This window comes from Chenopodium quinoa, unplaced genomic scaffold (genome assembly GCF_001683475.1).
Source record: "Chenopodium quinoa cultivar QQ74 unplaced genomic scaffold, ASM168347v1, whole genome shotgun sequence".
In the NCBI taxonomy this organism is placed as follows: Eukaryota; Viridiplantae; Streptophyta; class Magnoliopsida; order Caryophyllales; family Amaranthaceae; genus Chenopodium; species Chenopodium quinoa.
Genome location: NW_018743920.1, coordinates 1,327,592 through 1,344,268, shown reverse-complemented (window position 1 = coordinate 1,344,268; position 16,677 = coordinate 1,327,592).

Here is a 16,677-nt window from a genome sequence, read left to right as displayed (position 1 = left end):
AGACCTAATATCCTAATATATCACAATATACAATATTTATCATATCACAAAATATATCCCAAGTAAAAATTATAACTATTGAAGCGGAATTTATGATTTGGAGACCATGGAGAGCTTTGTTTCCCGAGATGTAAAATTTTTTGAGCAAAAATTCCCAGATATTACCCCTACTATTGGTGATATTCAAGTGTCTAGGCATGTGCAAACGACGGAGGATGGGGTAAGTGATAATGAATGGAGTGTTGTGGATGATGGAGGTGATGTGAGAATTAAAGGAGATCGTGTAGGAAATGATGAAGAGGAGATGGAAGTAGGGACCACAGCAAGGCTACGATGTGAAGGTGAAGACCGCAGCCAAGCCGCGGAGCTCTTTGGCAACACGAGCAGCCCTACTACTCAGCTCGCTGGTTCTTTAGCGAGCGCTGAGGAGGGGGCAAGGAGCAATTTGCAACACACTCTCGAGTAGGGGGTGCACATCGATCTTGTGAGCATCAAAAGAGTAATGTTGAAGAGCTTGAGAAGGGAGAGAACAACATGTGACATGGGGAAAGAAAAGTGGGCAAAATTTCCATCAGATTTCGTGACACACACCATATGGAATAAAAGTCCATCTACAACTCAGAGTTCACTCGTGACAACTTCCTTAGGTATTGTTTATCCTATAACACTCTGTTGATTCTCACCGTTTTTCAATAAACCATAAAAAATATATTGCAGCAATTACAAGAGGCAATGAACTGAGAAATTTTAAAGAAGCACTAGTAGAAAAAAGTAATTGGGCTGCCCTAAATGGGAAGCGGTTATTGAATTCCGCTTCCAAAACCCCACTAAATAAAAAAAAAATCCTGAAACAAGCAAATGGGGAGCGGTTTTGGGTGAATCGCTTCCAAAATTGTAAAGGGAAGTTTGAACATTGAACTGCTCCCCATTCTTAAAAAAAAAAGAAGCCCTAACTATACTAATACCCATCATGGCATCCATTTCTCACGCATGCCTCTTTCTCCTCTCTCCATTTCTCACTCCTCTCCTCTCTCAAGCCTCCCTTTCTTTTCTCTCTCCTCCCCTCTCTCAAGCCACAGCAAATCCGAGCCAAATCCCAGGAAATTCTCCAGTCACAACAACACCTAAATTCTCCAACAATTCGAGCCAAATCCCCCCATTTTTGAGCAAAAAATCAAACAAAAAACCCCAGGAAATTTAAACCCAACACCCCCCAGAAAAATTGAGGAAATTTGAGCCAAAATCGAGCAAATTTGAGGCAGGAAAATCGAGCTAATCCAAGCAGTAAAATCGAGCTATTTGAGGAAGTTCGCAACTCAAAACCCTAGAAAATCTGAGCAAATTGTAGCAAACTTAATTGAAGTTCATCACGCACCTTCAATTACTTGTATTTTAATTTAGGTAACTACTTGTAAGAATTTTTTTTTTCTTTCAAATTTTAGATCTAATTACTTATTTATTTGTATTTAAATTACGGAAGTGGGCTAGAAAGGTGAATTGGGTAGGGGAGCAGCGGCCAGCGGGTTTGCGCAGGTGGTTTAATTGGTGGTGCGTGTGGGTGTTGAGGTTTGGTGGTGCGCGTGGGTGTTGGTATTTCGTAGTGCGTGTGGGTTTGCGCGGGTGGTTTAATTGGTGGTGCATGCGGCAGTTTGGTGGCGAGAGCAGCAACAAGATTGTAGTATTAAATTTTTTTATTTTTTTGATTTTTTGATTTTTTTTATTAAAATGTAATATTATCACAATTTATTAATGAAAATAAATATTTTTATACATATACATTTTTGTGTATTAATCTATGTAGTAGAGGGAGAAAATTTTAATTTTTCCTCATTATTCTGCCTAGTTTAGGGGCGAAACTTCTTTTAAGGGGGTAGACTGTAATACCCCGTATTTTTTAAAGGTATTTTAGTCTCGTATTTTGACGTATTTTTCTAAATTAATTATTTTCTAAAGAGTATTTTAGTTTTGGAGCCAAAATGATATTTAAATTTTGGCGCCTAAATCATTATTGTACAAAACTAATTAAATTGGATAATCCAATAAATGAAACTATTTTATACTTATGTTATAAATAGTATTTTTGATTTCTCAAAATTTAAATAGCTAAACCGAAGTTATATTAATTTGGTAGATTAATTAAAATGTATTTTCGGTTTTCATAGAATAAAAATCTAAATTGTTTTAATATTTTTCTAAATTAATTATTTTCATGAAATATATTAATTTTCGGATTTTATACAATAAAAATATGATTTAATTAATTATTATATGTCAATATTTTCGGCCACCCTAATTATTTAATAAAAATCTGATTTTTATTCTTCAATTATTAATTTTCACAAATAAATTTTATGGGATTATTAATTTTAGGTAAATAAATTATTTTACATAATCCTTAAATTAACATAGAAGGACCGAAAATATTGAGCAATATTAAGCTCAATATTTTCGGCCACTCATGAATTTTCTAAATGGTTTTAATTTATTTTATTAAAAATAAAAATCCTTTAAAATTCCTTATTTCTATTCTTAAATCTAAAATCTCTTGATCTTATTCTATACTTGCACTCCAAGCTCAAAATCTACTAAATAATATTTCATGACCAAATAAAATCTAATATCCTTCCATACATTTAAATCCCTAATTTCTATTCTTTAAAATTTCCATAAATTATACAACCCTAAATTTCTATAAACTCATCACCTAAACACCTATAAATACCCCCTCATAACTCTCATATTCTTCACACCAAAAACTCAATTCCCTTATTTTCTTTTACTCTTCTTTTCCCTCAAACTTTTCCTATTTTTCTTTTCCTCTTTTCTAAAAGAAAATCTGCCCGTATATCTTTGGAGCTAACTTTCGGGCACTTCTGTTCAGTTTTTGGATTTTTCTATTTCACAGAAAATTATTCCTCTAGAAAAACCCTTGAGGTTAGGATCAAGAATCACCCAATTCGAAGTTATATGAAAGGTGTTATGACCTCTGCAAGTTCTGCCTATCCTTTCCAACGCAAATTCAATTTCCTTTAATTCTATTCCTTTATTTTTCTTCATGGTTAGTTTTCTAAAATATAATTACCTATTTCACAGTTATAATTTTATATTAAAGTATTATTTTTAAAAGAGTTTTATAGTCCATGCGCATTAGATTTGGGTTTATGTCTAAAGATGTTGTGATAACCGTATGGTTATGTTAATTGCAAGGTGTATTCGTGATTGAACTTTGAAAGTGCGAAGTGTTGATTGATATTCGGAATTAAGGTACGTTATGTGGTTTGATACCTTCGAAAGTTGACTATGAAATTATGTTTTAATATAGTTCTTATGAAATTATGTGCCATATGAAATTATGTTTTACTATATGAAATTGTGTTTTATGATAGCTTGAAATTAATGATTTTGGTTAATCAAAGAGGTTTTGAATTGCGATTAAAATTATTAAAAGGATTGGATTAAAATTGATTTACAAGTTTATTGATATCCAAGTATAACGGATTTTTTTTTAAAAGGTGCTTTTAAGCAATCAATCGATATGGTTATGAATCCCACTTAGGGAATGGATTAGAGAAGGCTATGGGCTTTGCATGACCTAGCCTTTCCTCAAGATTGTCCTTTGTTCATAAAGTAAACCACTTGGGGGGGGTGTGCACACTTAGTGAGGAATTGGTTTTGGAACGTAATCGATTGAGTTTTTAAATTTGTCTTGAAAGAATTGAATTGGAAAAACTCTTACTTGAGTATGGCATTGGAATTCTTATGAATTAAATCTAAATGATTTAAATTATGTTTTACTTATCTTACACATAATCTACTTAGCATAATTTGCTAATACGTGCTTTTATTTTGGCTTTGCCCTGTTTACCATTTATGGTAAGCAGGTGAATGTTTCAAGTGGAAGTTGATTGATGTATACGGGAGTCCACGGGAATTTCACCTATCTTAGGAAAAGTTGGAGTCGTTTTTGTGTCACAAATTATGAACAAGTTTTATTTAAAGTTTTATTAATAAGAATAAAGAATTTGCGCTGCAAAAGTATTTTAAAGTATAAGCCTTGCGTTATCACGCGGCGGTAATACGTCCCAGTCTATCTCTACGGTATTTATACGTATTTTCTACATATTCTGTAGAGGGAGATTTGGGGGTGTTACAAAGTGGTAATAAAAAAAAATCTATGTGAAAAAAGCAAATTTTTTTTATTTTTTAAAATTTTTTTAAAAGACTACTAAAAATGACACTTTTAACAACAATTAAACAACGACGTAACTAAATTAATTGTCGTTAAAAGAGTTGAAAATAAGTCTATACTAATATTTTAAAACAGAAAGTTGAAAGGACACGTGTCCACTTCCTATTTTTCTATTTCCAAACAACGCTATTTCCTTTTCAGTTTCTCCACTCAATATTTATAAATAATTTGATTTCCAGTTCTTCATTTGTATTTAATCAATCCTTTATCTCCCTCCCCCAAACGATATCTCTGATTTTGAAGGTTAGATGTAATTGTAATCCTCTTCCCCTTAATTTCCCATAATTTTTATGTTCTTTTTTAAAATTCGTTTTTGAAGTTTTATTTTTATTATTTTGAATTTAATTATCTTATAAAGCAAATTGTTTTGTTGGAATTTCATTTATTTTCTTTTTCAATGTTTAAAGTCAGTTTTGTATTTTAACTAGATGAAACCCGTGCAATACATAGTTTGTTTGTATTTTTTAAAACAAATATTTTTTGTATGTATGTGATAAAATTTGTTATTGTATTCGTTGTATGTAAAATTTTATTTTAAAATAAATTGTGAATTTTCACTCATTTGTTATATATTTAAATTAAATTCCTAATCTCAAAAGATAATATTTTATATTTAATTAATTTAAACTTTAAAATCTCATTCGCTAATTTTGCTTATGTGGTATTTAAGTTATCCAATTCTAAAAGAAATTATAAATCTCTTTTTAAATTGGCTATAACTAAAAATTTTAATCCTACATGGCGCGTTAAGAAATTTTAATCCTACGTGGCTCTCTAAAAACTCTGGAAAAAACTCCATTTTATATATGTACTAGTTTTGTGCCCGGGCAATGCCCGGATGGTTGATAAAATTTTACGATAAACTTTTAGCGTGCATGTTACATACGATTATATAATCCTTTTTGAATATTTATATAACAGTGTACTTTTTGTAGTTTTGTTTGCAAACAGAGATATCTATATTATTATTTACTTGAAATTTTTTTTATTGAACTTAAATTTTTTTTACTGACCTAAAAGTATTTTTACTAAACTAAACTATTTTTACTGATTAAAATATATATTTAATGGTTTTCTATTGTTTTTTAAAATTTATTATAAATGGATCTTATTTTAAAGGACTTTTTAAAATGAATTTTATTTATTAAAAGTTATGATTAATTTTGTATATATGAAATATTAGAAGTATATCTATAATAAAACTCTATACTACTGAGTATATTTTTATCTTACAAAATCTATCCAAAATTCTTATTTAGCATCATATGTATTACAATAATACCTATTTGTCGCCTATGTGGCTCAACACTTGGCGAAAAACTGGAATGTCAATTGTCGTTGTCTCGTGGTCTGGCTCCAAGATCGGCTTTATTTATTAGTGATATAATATGATCTATAAGATTAGATTTTAATGTAGTGTTTCGTTTTATTTTTCATTATCATTTTTAAACAATTCTTTTTTATTTTAAATTTGATCTGGTTTTTTTACGGTATTTTTTTACAAATTTATTTCTAAAAGTTCGTTTAGAAATAAAGAGCAGAAGGGTGTGGGTACAACTTTGTTATTAAGAATAATGCATTAAATTTTAAGTAGTATTTCTACAATGCAATTTAGTTTTACATATAATTTGATTCAAATTAAACGTAAAGCAATCCAAATATACAATTTGCTAGCTTTGTGAGGTTGAAGATTCAATTGCTATTTGCTCGCTATTGCTTTACATTACGTAAGCCATGTTCTCTAAGTTGTAGCCTTCCAGAGGATTCGATTTGTTTGGATCTTCAGAAGGATGGCGAATACTCGGTGTGATCAGTTTATAGAGCTATTTTTGGGGAGCATAATGGTGGGAATGAGGCCTCTTCTTTGGGTGGGACGAATCTGTGGAACAAAATTTGGCATGCTAATACTCTACCGCGTGTTAAATTGTTTGTGTGGAGAGCTTGTAAAGGAGTGTTGCCCACGTTAGTTGGGTTGAGTAGGAGGCTGCCAGGGAGGAATGCTATTTGCTCGCTTTGTGAGCTTGAAGATGAAACCGTGCTTCATTGTTTGAGGGACTGCATTATTGATCGTATGATATGGGATGTAATCGGGTTAGGTGGTGATGTACAGGGTGTTTTCTGCAATTTTGGGGATATGGTTGCAGCGTGCTTAACTCGCTTACAGAGAGCAGAACATGGCTTGTTCATGACGGTGTGTTGGGCAATATGGACTGCACAAAATAAGTGGATTGTCGACGGGGAAGAGTGTGATCCGAATAGTTTAATGGAATATGTTTAAAAACGCATGTGTGAGCTGAAGAGCGAAGAGGTCAGCAAAGAGGGGGGGGGGGGGTGCTAGGTGTGTAAAGCAGTGCTGGAAGGCCCCAAGATCAGGTCAATGTTGATGGAGGGGTTTGCGAGGGGTGGGGGTGTTGTGCAGGTGTTGTAATTCGGAATGAAAGGGGGGAAGCCCTCACTGCTGCTGCTTGGATAATGGAGGATCGATGGTTGCCTGCTGTTGTGGAAGCCAAAGCCATGTTTCTAGGGGTCAAGCTGGCTGTAGAATCGGGGTTCAAAAGGGTGGTAGTGGAGAGTGATTGCCTTAGCCTATTTAATGCAATTTCATCACAAAAAAGGGAAGTAGTAGTGTCCAGTTAATTTTGATTGATATTCATCATTATAGTAGTTTTCTTGATCAGGTTAGTTGGAGTTTTGTGCGAAGGGAGGGAAATAAGGTTGCCCATGAGATTGCTCATCGTTTACCATGGGTGACTGGTAGTCGTATATGGTTGACGGATTTTCCGTCTTCTGTTCTATCCCTCTCGAATGCTGATTTGCTTATTAATGAAAGTTAGTTGCTCCTTGGGAGCTTTTCCTAAAAAAAAAACACCAACAAGTTTAGTTCTCAATTAAAAGGGGCGCGAGTCAGTATAAAATTTAAACAAAAAAATAATATGCGGTTTTTGTTTTCTTCGCTTTTTTGTTTCTCTTTAATGTTGAATGCATTTCACCTAACCATCACCGTTAACCCCAGCCACACCACACCGTCCGCCCGGTAGTCCTACCTCCATTTCACCCCCAATTCGCAATCTGCCTTCTCCTGTTTCCTTCACACCCACCACCTACCGCAAACAACCGACCAGACGCAGCCACCTATTGCCGCAGACCCACGCAAGATGTCGGCCTATCCTAAGCCGCTCTGCACGACCACCCTATAATTGTAAGTTGATTTAATTTTATGCTTTAATTGCAAATTTGCAATCTATAGTACGGCTTATTTATGAATGAATTTCAATTGAAATTTTTAAAGATTGATAATGGTAAGTGATGTTGACAGTAACATAATCTACAAAAATGTGTCACGATATGAAATTTCATTCAAAAATTTTGACTAAATTTATTATTAAATTTTTTTGTATAAATTTTTGATTAAACTTCTATTCTTTGCAATTGGTGGTTAGCACTTGTTATTGGGTATGTTTTCAATCTATTATCCTTTGTTTAATTAGAGTAGTAGCCCTAGTAGGCAAATACTGTAGTTCATTATTTCTTTGGATTCTAGTGATATTTTATATTTTTTGGGTCATTATTTTTCTTGATGTTGTTGACGGAGAGGGCCGGATGAAACTCTGTCGACGGTGGAGGAGGCGGTGGTGGAGTGTCGGAGTCTTTGCCAATGGTTGACTGGAGGTTGAACTTATGAGTTCTTGAATGCGCAACTCAAGTGAGTTCAAAGCAATTGGTAAAAGGCAAAAAAAGAACTAAAGCACTAATTTCAGTACATGAAATCGGTGAGGAAAACTAGAAATCAGAAAATTATAATTAATATATGAATTAATTATAATAGGTAAAATAAAAAATTTGCGGAAGCTAGATCAAAAACCTTTAAAATGTGATATCATGTTAGTTTTCGGAAAAACCCCTCAAATATTTTGTGGTTAAATTTATGAGGGTTGAGAATGAACATTGTAGAGGATTCATACCGTTTATTTCAATCATTTATTGAGGATCATTTAAAGGACTTGTGTCAATGTTGACTTTTCTAGGTGAATTTTTAATGCTGCACAATCAAACCCCAAACCTCTGAATTTTGTATATATTGTGACAAAAATTTTCAAAAGAGAATTTGAAAAGAGCTCAATGAGCTAGTAAAAAAAAAACTAAGACCGGTTATAATATTCAACCTTTATATTTTTATAAGTTTGGTTTTCCATAATAATGGAAGCTCAATTGATACATGATGCATGTTACATATTTTTTGTTTTATCAGTGTGAAATGGAGGAGTATCAACTATCAAGCAGTTTAAGAGAAGGTATCATATCTGCAGGTATTTTATACTAACCTACTAACTGTCCTATGCATATTTGACAAACTATAAAATGGAAGCAAAACTCAATATGTTGTGACAGATTTAGTAGAATTTTATATTTGAATAGCTGCAAACACGATTAATCATCTCTTCATAGGTGCATTTCATAGTTTATTGCCGTTTCTTTATTTTATATATGGACTAGCTATATGTTGTTTAAGTATTCAACCAATTTACTACTCTTAAGAAGATCACCCACTAGAAGGTGAAATTAGAAGCATAAAATTATTATGTAGCTATTAGACTATTACAATTGCCAAGGATAAAGCTGATTCTTACCATACGTCTTGATTTCACCAAAACTAAACGTACACTTCATGATGCATGACATAGCAATTACCTTGAAAATGTGGCATAAAATGAAAAATCTTAACTAATGATGTTTATTAATTTTACTCACAACAGGTACAGTTTCCGAATACGAAGAAGAGAAGGTAAGGCTCTGCACGCGACACAAATAATAAGTTAGTTATAAGACAACGAAACACACTTTTATATTTATGATTGCAATTCTTTATTTCTTACAAAAAAAACATCCCAATATTTTTATTTCAGGGAAGAAAGAAGATCGTGCCGTGATACAAAAATAAGAAAAGTCATGTTGAGGTATCTTTGAAGCGAAAGAGGAAACTGCTGGTGGATTTATATTTTTATCAAATTTTTGAAATTTTTTGTTATGAAGAGAGGTCGTAGATGAAACGGGGTGTATAGGCTGCCATTTGATAGTAAGATAAAGCCGGTTTAGTTTAGCCTAGCAATTCAAGTTCGAACCCTTTTAATTATTGGTGTATTGATTAGTCCAAACTATTACTATGAACAATGCGATTTTTAGATGTGATATATGATGTAATATTGTAATTATTGGTTTCAGCAGACATGGAATACAGTTGCTAATAAAAAATTTGTTATTATTATGATTGTTGTTTGATTTTTATTTGTCTAGTGTTTTGAAATTTAATTGAATATAATAGTTGTCTTGGAATTACAATGGTAAATAAACAGGCTCTTGTTAACAGCATTTATCATTTACAATGAAGTATTTGGTTGTTAATATCCTTATTAAATTTTTTTTTGGACCATTGGATTGTAATTAACGAGAGATTATTTGTTCGTCATTGCCTACTAGTTTATCATTAATAGAATATGTATTAACGACGAGTCCTTTACTCATCGTTAATGGTTAACGACAGAATGATATGTCGTCGTCATTACCTAACGACGAACATCGTCGTTAAAACCAATAACGAGGGAGCCTATACATCGAACAAACAATAAAAAAAATTTCGTCATTAAAAGTTATAACGACGATTTTTAGGACATATAATGACGAAATAATTTGTTGTTAAAAACCTTTTTTCTAGTAGTAGAAGCGGTTTAGGCATTAAACTGCTTCCCATACCCTTCAAATGAGAAGCGATTTGAACCGCTTCCCATTTAAAGGGGTAATGGGATGCCCCCAAGCCCAAGCGGTTAAAATCCGCTTTCCATTAGGGGTTTTGAACCGCTTCTCAATTGCTTTTTTCTACTAGTGAAGCCATGAGACACAAGGGTTGGAGAAAGGCAATGGCAGATGTGATACATGCTCTTGAAGAGCAGAGTACTTGGGTACTTGAGAAGTTACCTCTTGGTAAGAAGGCACTTGGAAGTAAATGGGTTTATTTCCAACGAAAAATATGATGAGCATGGGAACTTGCAAAGATTGAAGGCTCGTTTGGTGATCTTCGATCATCATCACGTTGAAGGACTAGATTACAATGAGACGTTTTCTCCTGTCCCAAAAATGGCGACAATTCGAATCTTTCTTGTAGTGGAAGCGGTGAAAAAATGGGATGTTCATCAAATGGACGTCCATAATGATTTCCTTTACCGAGACTTATTAGAGGAAGAAGTATACATGAAAATCCCTCCTGATTTTGATGATAAAAATACTGATCAAGTATGTAGGATGAAAAAAATCGTTGTACAGTTTAGAACAAGCTATTCCGATTATTCTTTATTTACTTTAACGAAAGGGAAATTACAGCTGAATGTGTTAGTATGTGTTGATGATTTAATCGCAGGAAATGATCGATAAGTCTGCTACGATTGATTTTAAAGCTTACTTGGGAAAATATTTCAAAATGAAGGATTTGGGAGTTTTAAAATACTTTTTGGGGCTAGAGGTAGCCTGAAACAAACAAGGATTTTTTGTGTGCCAGAGAAAGTATGCTTTGGATATAATTACAGAGACAGGTTTATTAGATGCTAAACCTGCAGAGTTTCCCAAGGAGCAAAACCACAGGGCTCTGGAAAATGGTGAACTATTGCATGATGTTCAGAAATATCGCAGGCTTGTAGGTTATTGCTTTATTTATCTGTGAGTAGACTTGATTTGACATATTCTGTACACATCTTATATCACAGTTTATGCAAAATCCTAGAGTATAACATTGAATGTAGCTCTGCAGGTTGTGAGATATTTAAAGAAAAATCCAGGCGAGGTCAGGGTAGGGTACTTTGTTGAGATCTGATAGTGCTTTACAATTGGAAGGTTGGTGTGACTCATATGGGGTGAGTTATCCTCTCTCTAGTCTCTCATTGAGTGGTTGGTTAGGGCTTCTTGGTTTATCCCTAGTATTGTGAAAAACCAAGAAACAATATACAGTTTTATGCGACGCTCCTCTGTAGAGGTTGAATATTGTTCGATGGCAGCAGTGACATGTGAATTGAAAGGGTTGAAGCAACTTCTTGGGGATTTAGGTGTGCAACATGGGAAAGGTAAGCACCTATATAGTGACAATTAGTCTACCTTATATATTGCTCAAAATCTTGGGTTCCATGAGTGAACAAAGCATATTGAAGTAGAATGTCATTTTGTGAGAGATGCGATTGTTGATTGGACTATTACACCTTCATATGTGTCTACAATAGTGTAGTTGGCTGATATTTTTACCAAAACTTTGGGAAAAGCTAAGTTTGAGTTTCTTCTTCGCAAGTTGGGCATTCGAGATATGTATGTCGGGTTATCGGGATACATTTAATTTTTTGATATGATAAATATTGTATATTGTGATATATTAGGATTTTAATCAGAATATTTAGGAATAATAGGTTTTATATTCCTATCTCCCTATAAATATTGTAATGTGGCCGATGATTATTAATGAGATTACAGTGAATATTATTGAGACCTTGAGATTAATTTAACAAGAAATGAAGTAATTAAAGGGTGCATTTTGAATAATTATAAACAGAACTTAAACACTTTCCATAAAAAAAATAAAAAAAAAACAAAAAAAACAAACTTGGATAGTTGTTTAAAAAATAAAACTTAGAGGATAGTTTTTCACAAGAATGACATACTAAAAGGTAGTGGTTCACAAAATTGTTGGACAAGTTGGTCTTACTAATTTCGAAAATAACGATGAATGCTACAAGTCCTACAACAAGCTTTTACTCCCTCCTATGATATAGAATTATAGAGCATGGAAGAAGTGCAAATGAAGGGTTTTGAGCCACACAACTAGCTCTTGCTTAACAATTATTTGAAAAATAATGAAGGTACAGTGTACAAGGAAGAGAGATATAGGAAGAGTGAAAAAGTTGGCATGGGCCCACTCTTTTATAGATATGAATTCATGTACAAAAGAGAGAAAAAATTACACGGACCACTATCACTGAATATATTTTGTACCATTGAAACTTCAGTAGATTTTTTTTAAGTATCACTGAAAATGTATTTTGTATTGTTTCAAAAAAAAAAATGTATTTTCACTTAAAGTGTATTTTGTACCATTAAAACTTCAATGCTATTATTTGACAACCCAATAAAATGTCTCTAAATTGCAAGCAAAATGACATTTTTACCACCGTTAGACACCCTAAACGCGGCTCACCCTTATTTAGTCGTTGGAAAGCCTCATACTCTCATAGATCATGTATTCTTGATTTTAAAAAAGTCATGCCTATTTGGAATATTTCCTCTTTAATTATATCACTTTCACTAATTATATCCTGGTTACTCTGATGTTATCCCAAGTCTCAACTTTGTCCTTATGGCTTATGTTCCTTTGAAAATAAGTGCCTATATTTATTATTCATTAGTCGTGGGTACGAGCACGTCCCCTCAATTTTGTAAAAATTTAGTACTGTATAAACTTTTTTAATGCATGTTTATATACTACTCCGTATGAGTTAAAAAGATGTTTCTGAAAATTATAAGTTACATTCACTAAACAATTCTGTTCAAGGTTATTCTTTAATTTCATAAAGCAATATAGTATGTTAAAGGATTTTTTGTGAAAAACTACCTTATATACGTTAAATTTTGTGAAAAATTACCTTATAAAAAAATTGTTGTACAAACCTTATTAAAACTAAATGTTGTAAGTTGCTACCATGTGCATTATTTAACAATGAAAGAGAAAGGGAATTAGGGGTTATAAGAGGGCTATGGAGGCATTAGGTGGAAAAAGGAGAAAAAATGATTGAAAATGGGTCATTAAACGTCTCTTATTCAATGCAATAATTCGGCAAAATGTAGCTTTTTACAACATTAATTGTTTTATAAGGTAGTTTCTTACAACATCTATTGTTTTAAAAGGTTGTTTCTTACAAAATTTTTTAATAAGGTAGTTTTTCACAAAAACTGACTTGTATAAGGTAGTTCTTCACAAAAAGTCCTATGTTAAATTATAATATGATTGGTTGACTAAATATGTATTTAAAATAGTTTTAATCCTTATAAGGAATAGAAATCTTAGAATATATGACTTTCCACAAATTATAGGAATTTTGTGACAATTTGATGACATTTTAGGTAAGATTAAAGTTTCGCATATTTTAGTCCAATAATGACAGTACACTTTTGAAAGGTTTTTTTTTTTTTTTTTTTTTTTTAGTTACAAATTTTTTCTATACTATGTGCTTAAAAAGTTCTTTATACTACGAATATGATAAGTGAGTTTTATAATCACTTTTATAAACCAATAAACATATATTTTCATATAGTTTAGTGTACATTAATTGCATACTTAGGTCATACATTTATTTGCATTTTATCTAGTTCTTGCTTAGGTTTTATCTTTGCTTGTTTTGTTTCGAAAGATTTGTGTTTCCTTCCCCAAATTTCTGGTTTCACGCGATTTATTGCGTGGATAACTAGATAGGAGGACCCCGCCAAATCCACAGTGAATCTAACTTAGATTTCATCATGTATTGATCATTTATGAGAAGTGCTGGAAGCATCCCAACAAGGGAGCAATAATTAGTTAGTTGGAAGCCCATTTTGTTGCGAAATAACTCAAATAAGTAGAAGGAAAAAAAGCAGAGTAGTAGTGCGGAGTATTGATTTGGTTTGTCTAACATGTGTCCATGGTCGGGCACATGTTAAGTTATGAAAATAATTATTTTATTTGTTTTCTTTTAAATATAATACATTTTTTTTCTTTCTTTTAACATGGTTTATAAAAAGTTGATTAGAGTATGCAAGCAGGCTACTTTATCAAAATAATTTCAACATCAAAATTAGAAAAGGCTTAGGTACTATATGTATTTATTATTTTGATTAATTTGTCTCTTTACATTACTTAATCTTTTTTTCAAAATGCGTGCAAAAAAGTGGGCTATATTTAAAATAAAACGGAGGAAGTATTTTTTTTAGCATTTTTGTTGTCAAATTAAAAAGAAAATACGGTTTAAAAAAAATTAAAAGAGTAAAAATGAGAATTGCCCCATTTTCTCTTTTGGAGCCAAAATCCATCAACTTTGACGTAAATTCTCATTGATTGAAATCGGAAAAAACACAATAATATGGGATCTTCTTCAATTCAATTCGTACAAACTTATGTTTTAAAAATTGATAATAGTAAGGTTATCTCTTTCAATAGAAATATGGTCAATGTTTAGTGACTTAGCAAGCAAGGAGAAGCTCATTCGGTAGGGCTATCAGCCATACTGATTTTAATTTAATTAGGGTTGCATTTTTTGGGTTGCATACTTCTTAGTTGACACATTTAGTATATAATATCTCTAAATATTAATAAATAAAAATTATCAAAAGTTAATATTATGAAAATTTACACCGAGACGATTTTTACAAGATTATGATTATACTTTATTATATTATACATAAATCGCAAATAGTTAATTAATTAAATTAGATTTTGTGAACAATATATATAAAAAGACAAAACAAGTCTATGTAAATTAATAATGAACATAAGAAGTATATACGAAGTATCTCTTTACCTATAACGGCTATAAGAGATTTTTTTTTTTCTAAAAAAAGATTAATTCGTTGATAAAGTCATACGATATATATACAAAGAGATTTAAATCCAAGTATCCAACAAATACATGAAAATTATCCAACAAATACGTGAAAATTAAATCAAATAAAAACAAGTTTTCAGTAAAGTTATGATCGTTGTTACTTATTGTACATTCTGCATACCCTATTTTATATTGTTGTGAAATTTATAGCCTTCTTTGACGATTGGTGAGGGGATATATTGATTTATTTGTAATCAAAAGTAACCAATTATTTGATCCTAAGCATATTAATCTTTATTATTCATGAAACAACTTGTACAATACTAAACTCATAAACTGAACAATACAAACCCACTATAATAAGTCTATAAGGATACTTGCTGCACTCAAAATATAGTTTTAATGAAACTTATAACAAAACAAAAAAGAAATTAAAGAGAAAGGGATGAAATGAGCAAAAAAAGAATATGTACGAGTAATTTTTATGAAACAAACAATAGCGAAAAATGAGTGATGTTATAAGGGTATATGTAAGGACGGATTAGTCATTTCATTATTTAGGTCTTGTATTCGCACATATGTTTTGTGAATCGAGGCAGAAGTAATATATAGCCAAGACTGGGTTTGTATTGTAAAATACTTTCATGATCTATCCAATTCAATTCCCAAATTACAAATCTTGTTGTGTTGTTCATGACAAATACTGGATCAAGACATCACAGATCAACTAGTCATTCAGTATATATATATGACAGTCTGTGCTACAGCTTGTACTTCATAATTTTGCTTGTACCGTGTCCTTTTCATGCATTTGCCCATGAGGTAGAAGAAGACTTTAATACGGATAGGGGTTTGTTAAAGTGAACTCGCATTTACTTTAGTAATACTTGCATTAATAAGTAAATTGATTGTTTACTTCAATTAAGGGGGGTGTTCTTTTCATCTAAACTTGATAATTTGTTATTAGACCAAATTAGACCAGACTTAATAAATTTTGAGACAAAGGGAGTGATTAATTATTCTCGCTTTATAATAATAACAAGCTATGTTCGGAGAATTAAAAGTTAAGTTTTGGGCTGGCACCAGGCTTCAATGCTTCATGTTACTGTCTTCAGCCCATACTGAGATGATTTTATAGTAGTCATTTGAAAATGACAACCATAACTTTGACATGTGGCGCATTCTTATTGGCTAATTTAAAAATTATTTTTAAATGCCTAAATTAATTAAAAATCATTTTATTATTTTAAAAAATCAATTTTAACTTTCGAAAATTAAATATTTTAATTTTCAAAATTCATTTTTTATTTTACTAATTAATTTATTTAATTATTATTGAAATAAAAACTAAAATCCGAAAATTTAAATTAAAATTAAAAGGTTGCTCTTCCTTGTTCATCCATGAAACATGATAAACTGCCGAAAATTTGTAATTCGTTTATAAATGAATCACAAAATCGTACGTCTATACCATCATCTATTAGAGCGATGCAATTTCTTCATGATACCGGTCAATTTGGTCGAAAATTGGGTTTGAAATCTGGGTTGGAATTTCGAGTGCGGTTATGGTGGCAACGCGGCTGACGACGTCATAGAAGAGTTTCTGGGTTGATGAAGAAAAGGTGGAGTAGGAATGTAGGATTGAAGGAGGAGAGATTTAATTGCTGATTCGAATGTTTGCTTTTTGTTTAATTGTGTTCGGAATTCGGTTGGTTCTTCGTGAAGGTTTTGATGAATTTGACGCCATGATTTGGTTGATGATCTGATTGGATTTTGGGGATGAACCCTAATATATATTGAGAAGGGTGAGAAGATTGATTTGGGGAT